Raw genomic sequence first — 6,740 nt, 5'->3', positions numbered from 1 at the left:
GGCTGAGCTTGAGCTTTACACGTGTAGAGACTTCTCTTGGGGTTAAACGCCAAGTTGTAATGTGTTTTTGGCATTTAACTCTGGTTTGTGACGTGTTTCTGGCGTTTTACTCCAGAGTGCAGCATGGAACTGGCGTTGAACGCCAGTTTGTGTCATCTAAACTCGAATAAAGTGTAAAATATTATATATTGCTAGAAATCCCTAGATGTGTACTTTCCAACGCAGTTGAGAGCGCGCCATTTGGAGTTTTGTAGCTCTAGAAAATCAATTTCGAGTGCAGGGAGGTCAGAATCCAACAGCATTAGGAGTCCTTTGTCATCCTCCTATAAGATTTTTGCTCAGGTCCCTCAATTTTAGCCAGGAAATACCTGAAAATACAGAAAAACACAAAAACTCATAGTAAAGTCCAGAAATGTGAATTTTGCATAAAAACTAATAAAAACATCCCTAAAAGTAGCTAGATCCTACTAAAACCTACCTAAAAACAATACCAAAAAGCGTATAAATTATCTGCTCATCACAACACCAAACTTAAATTGTTGCTTGTCCCCAAGCAACTGAAAATCAAATAGGATAAAAAGAAGAGAATATACTATAAATTTCAAAATATCAATGAGTATTAGTTCTAATTAGATGAGCGGGACTTGTAGCTTTTTGCTTCTGAACAGTTTTGGCATCTCACTTTATCCTTTAAGGTTTAGAATGATTGGCATCCATAGGAACTCAGAGTTTATATAGTGTTATTGATTCTCCTAGTTAAGTATGTTGATTGATGAGTGGATAATTTATACACTTTTTGGCATTATTTTTTGGTAGTTTTTAGTATGATCTAGTTACTTTTAGGGATGTTTTCATTAGTTTTTATGCTAAATTCACATTTCTGGACTTTACTATGAGTTTGTGTGTTTTTCTGTGATTTCAGGTATTTTTTAGCTGAAATTGAGGGACCTGAGCAAAACTTTAATAGGAGGCTGACAAAGGACTATTGATGCTGTTGGAATCTGACCTCCCTGCACTCAAAATGAATTTTCTAGAGCTACCAAACACCAATTGGCATGCTCTCAACGGCGTTAGAAAGTAGACATCCAGATCTTTCCAGCAATATATAATAGTCGATACTTTATTCGTAATTAGATGACGTAAACTGGTGCTCAACGCCAGTTCCATGCTGCATTCTGGAGTCAAACGCCAGAAACATGTCACGAACCAGAGTTGAATGCCCAAAATACGTTACAACTTGGCGTTCAACTCCAAGAGACGCCTCAGCTCGTGGATAGATCAAGCTCAGCCCAAGTACACACCAAGTGGGCCCCGGAAGTGGATTTCTGCATCAATTACTTACTTCTGTAAACCCTAGTAGCTAGTCTAGTATAAATAGGACGTTTTACTATTGTACTAGACATCTTTGGTCTCAGTTTTATTTTATTATTCATCTTAGGAGACTATTGATCACGTTTTGGGGGCTGGCCATTCGGCCATGCCTAAACCTTCATCACTTATGTATTTTCAACGGTGGAGTTTCTACACACCATAGATTAAAGGTGTGGAGCTCTGCTGTACCTCAAGTTTTAATGCAATTACCACTATTTTCTATTCAATTCGACTTATTCTTATTCTAAGATATTCGTTGAACTTCAACATGATGAATGTGATGATTCGTGACACTCGTCATCATTCTCACCTATGAACGCGTGACTGACAACCACTTCCGTTCTACCTTAGACCGGGCGCATATCTCTTGGATTCCTTAATCAGAATCTTCGTAGTATAAGCTAGAATTGATGGCAGTATTCATGGGAATCCGGAAAGTTTAACCTTGTCTGTGGTATTCCGAGTAGGATTCCAGAATTGAATGACTGTGACGAGCTTCAAACTCGCGATTGCTGGGCGTGATGACAAACGCAAAAGAATCAAGGGATTCTATTCCAACATGATCGAGAACCGACAGATGATTAGCCGTGCTGTGACAAAATGAGAGGATGGGATGTAGCTATTGACAACGGGGATGCCCTACATACAACTTGCCATAGAAAGGAGTGACAAAGATCGGATAAAGACAGTAGAAAAGCAGAGATTCAGAAGGAACACAGCACCTCCATACACCTATCTGAAATTCCCACCATTGGATTACATGAGTAACTTTATCTGTATTTTATATTTAATTTATTATTATTATTCAAAAAATCAATAATCTCTTAAATTAGTTAAATCCGCCTGACTGAGATTTACAAGATGACCATAGCTTGCTTCATACCAACAATCTTTGTGGGATCGACCCTTACTCACGTAAGGTTTATTACTTGGACGACCCAGTACACTTGGTAATTAGTTGTGCGGAGTTGTGACAAAGTGTGATTTACGTTTGAGAGCACCAAGTCTTTGGAGCCATTGTTGATGATCACAATTTCGTCTACCAAGTTTTTGGCGCCGTTGCCGGGGATTGTTCGAGTTTGGACAACTAACGGTTCATCTTGTTGCTCAGATTAGGTAATTTTCTTTTCAAAAAGTTTTCAAAAATCTTTCAAAAACTTTTTTTCTTTAATTTCGTTTTTCTAAAGAATATTTTTGAAAAATTTATTAAGAAAATACAAAAAATTCATAAAATCTTAAAAATAAAAAATATTTGTTGTTTGTTGTTTGAGTATTGAGTCAATTCTTAAGTTTGGTGTCAATTGCATGTTTTAAACATTATTATGCATTTTTTGAAAAATTCATGCATTCATAGTGTTCTTCATGATCTTCAAGTTGTTCTTGGTAAATCTTCTTGTTTGATCTTGATGTTTTCTTATTTTGGTGACTTTTTATTGTTTTTCATATGCATTTTTGCATTCATAGTATCCATGCATTAACAAATTCCAAGTTTGGTGTGTTGCATGTTTTCCTTGCATCAAAAATTTTTCAAAAATATGTTCTTGATGTTCATCATGATCTTCAAAGTGTTCTTGGTATTCATCTTGACATTCATAGTGTTCTTGCATGCATCATGAGTTTTGATTTATAATTTTCATGTTGTGAGTCATTTTTATTGTTTTTTTCTCTCATCATTAAAAATTCAAAAATCAAAAAAATATATTTTCCTTATTTCTCTCCTAATTTTCGAAAATTTGAGTTGACTTAGTAAAAAATTTTTAAAATTAGTTGTTTCTCATAAGTCAAGTCAAATTTTCAATTTTAAAAATCCTATCTTTTCAAATTTTTTTTTTCAAAAATCAAATCTTTTTCATTTTTATCTTATTAATTTCGAAAATTTTAAAATTATTTTCAAAATCTTTTTCTTAATTTTATTTCAAATTTTCGAAATTACACTAACAATTAATATGATTGATTAAAAAATTTGAAGTTTGTTACTTTCTTGTTAAGAAAGGTTCAATCTTTAAATTCTATAATCGTATATTTTAGTTTCTTGTTAGTTAAGTAATTAATTTTAATTTTAAAAATTTAATCTTTTTCAAAATATCTTTTTCTTAAAAATCATTTTTTTATATCTTTTTATCATATCTTTTATATCATATCTTTTTCAAAATTTTATCTTTTTCAAAAATTTGATTTTAAAATATCTTATCTAACCTCTTATCTTATTATCTTTTGAAATTTGATTTTAATATCTTTTTCAACTAACTAATTAAGTTTTTGTTTGTTTATTATCCTTTTTAAAACCACCTAACTACTTCTCCCTCTCTAATTTTTGAAAATATCTCATCCCTTTATTCAAAATTCTTTTTAAATTAATTGATTGTTTTGAATTTTAATTTTAATTCTATTTCATCTTTAATTTTCGAAAATCACTAACTCCTTTTCAAAATTAATTTTCGAATTCCCTCTCTCATCTTCTTCTATTTATTTATTTTTTTACTAACACTTCTCTTCACCTCTCTTCATCTCTAATCACTTCCTCTATTCTTACCCTTGTGTTTGGATTATTCCTTCTTCTTAATCCTTATCCCCTTTCTTCTTCTACTAATAATAAGGATCCTCTTTACTGTGACATAGAGGATTCCTCTTCTTTTTCTTTTTCTCTTCTCTTTCATATGAGCAGGAACAAGGAAAAAGGCACTCTTGTTGAAGCTGATCCTGAACCTGAAAGGACTCTGAAGAGGAAACTAAGAGAAGCTAAATTACAACAATCCAGAGGCAACCTTTCTGAAATTTTCGAACAAGAGAAGGAGATGGCAGTTGAACCCAAGAACAATAATGCAAGGATGATGCTTGGTGATTTTACTAAACCCATGTCCAAGTTTGATGGAAGAAGCATCTCAATTCCTGCAATTGGAGCAAACAATTTTGAGCTGAAACCTCAATTAGTTGCTTTAATGTAACAAAACTGCAAGTTTCATGGACTTTCATTTGAAGATCCTTACCAGTTTTTAACTGAGTTCTTGTAGATTTGTGAGACTGTTAAGACGAATGGAGTAGATCCTGAAGTCTACAGGCTCATGCTTTTCCCTTTTGCTGTAAGAGACAGAGCTAGAACATGGTTGGACTCACAACCTAAAGATAGCCTGGACTCCTGGGATAAGCTGGTCACGGCCTTCTTGGATAAATTCTTTCCTCCTCAAAAGCTGAGCAAGCTTAGAGTGGATGTTCAAACCTTCAAGCAAAAAGATGGTGAATCCCTCTATGAAGCTTGGGAAAGATACAAGTAGATGACCAAAAAGTGTCCTTCTAACATGTTTTTAGAATGGACCATATTAGATATATTCTATTATGGTCTATCTGAGTTTTCTAAAATGTCATTGGACCATTCTGCAAGTGGATCCATTCACCTAAAGAAAACGCCTGCAGAAGCTCAAGAACTTATTAACATGGTTGCAAATAACCAATTCATGTACACTTCTAAGAAGAATTCTGTGAATAATGGGATGCCTCAGAGGAAGGGAGTTCTTGAAATTGATGCTCTGAATGCCATATTGGCTCAGAACAAAGTGTTGACTCAGCAAGTCAACATGATTTTCAAAGTCTGAATGGATAGCAAAATGCATCCAATAGTACTAAAGAGGCATCTTCTGAAGAAGAAGCTTATGATCCTGAGAACCCTGCAATGGCAGAGGTAAATTACATGGGTGAACCTTATGGAAACACCTATAATTCATCATGGAGAAATCATCCAAATTTCTCATGGAAGGATCAACATAAGCCTCAACAAGGCTTTAATAATGGTGGAAGAAACAGGTTTAGCAATAGCAAGCCTTTTCCATCATATTCTCAGCAACAGATAGAGAATTCCGAGCAGAGCTCCTCTAATTTAGCAAATATAGTCTTTGATCTGTCTAAGGCCACTTTAAGTTTCATGAGTGAGACAAGGTCCTCCATCAGAAATTTGGAGGCACAAGTGGGCCAACTGAGTAAGAAAGTAACTGAAACTCCTCCTAGTACTCTCCCAAGCAATACAGAAGAGAATCCAAAGAGAGGGTGCAAGGCCATTGATATAGTCAATATGGCCGAATGCAGAGAGGGAGGAAAGGACGAAAATCCTAGTGAGGAAGACATCATGGGATGTCCTCTGAGCAAGAAGGAGTCTCCTATTGAGGACCTAAAGGAATCTGAGGCTCATATAGAGACCATAGAGATTCCATTAAACCTCCTTCAGCCATTCATGAGCTCTAAAGACTATTCTTCCTCTGAAGAGGATGAAGATGTAACTGGAGAGCAAGTTGCTCAATATTTAGGAGCTACCATGAAGCTGGATGCCAAGTTGTTTGGTAATGAGACTTGGGAAGGTGAACCTCCCTTGCTCATTAGTGAACTAGATACATGGGTTCAGCAAACATTACCTCAAAAGAGACAAGATCCTGGAAAATTCTTAATACCCTGTACCATAGGCACCATGACCTTTAACAAGGCTCTATGTGACATGGGGTCAAGCATAAATCTTATGCCACTCTCTATAATGGAGAAACTAGGGATCATTGAGGTACAACCTGCCATATTCTCATTTCAAATGGCAGACAAGTCAGTAAGACAAGCTTATGGATTGGTAGAGGACGTGTTAGTGAAGGTTGAAGGCCTTTACATCTCTGCTGATTTCATAATCTTAGACACTAGGAAGGAGGAGGATGAATGCATCATCCTTGGAAGACCTTTCCTAGCCACAGCAGGAGCTGTGATTGATGTTGATAGAGGAGAGCTAGTCCTTCAATTGAATGGGGACTACCTTGTATTTAAGACCCAAGGGTGTTCTTCTGTAAACATGAAAAAGAGGCACAGTAAGCTTCTCTCAATACAGAGTCAAACAAAGCCCCCACAATCAAACTCTAAGTTTGGTGTTGGGAGGCCACAACCAAACTCTAAGTTTGGTGTTGAGAAACCCCCACATTCAAACTCTAAGTTTGGTGTTGGGAGGCCATCATCATGCTCTAAGCATCTGTGAGGCTCCATGAGAGCCATTGTCAAGCTAGTGACATTAAAGAAGCGCTTGTTGGGAGGCAACCCAATTTTTATTTATCTATTTTTATTTTTTATTTTATTTTACTGTTATTTTATGTTTTATTAGGTTCATGATCATGTGGAGTCACGAAAAAAATACAAAAATTAAAAACAGAATCAAAAATAGCAGAAGAAAAATCATACCCTGGAAAAAGGACTTACTGGCGTTTAAATGCCAGTAAGGAGCATCTGGCTGGCGTTCAATGCCAGAACAGAGCATGGATCTGGCATTGAACGCTAGAAACAAGCAACATCCTGGCGTTTGAACGCCAGGAATATGCCCTGAGGAAAGCTGGCGCTGAACGCTAGGAAGAAGC

At 35.8% G+C, this 6,740-nt stretch overlaps 1 non-coding gene across 1 annotated transcript; it reads right to left on the bottom strand.

The window, feature by feature from the left end:
- Positions 1-4,565: 4,565 nt before the first annotated feature.
- Positions 4,566-4,669, bottom strand: LOC112719374 (small nucleolar RNA R71). The gene has a single exon (XR_003161677.1). It is a non-coding gene; the product is annotated as a small nucleolar RNA R71 (small nucleolar RNA).
- Between the last annotated feature and the right edge of the window lie 2,071 nt (positions 4,670-6,740).

This window comes from Arachis hypogaea, chromosome 10 (genome assembly GCF_003086295.3).
Source record: "Arachis hypogaea cultivar Tifrunner chromosome 10, arahy.Tifrunner.gnm2.J5K5, whole genome shotgun sequence".
NCBI lineage: Eukaryota > Viridiplantae > Streptophyta > Magnoliopsida > Fabales > Fabaceae > Arachis > Arachis hypogaea.
This window is presented reverse-complemented; position numbering and strand designations above follow the sequence as displayed.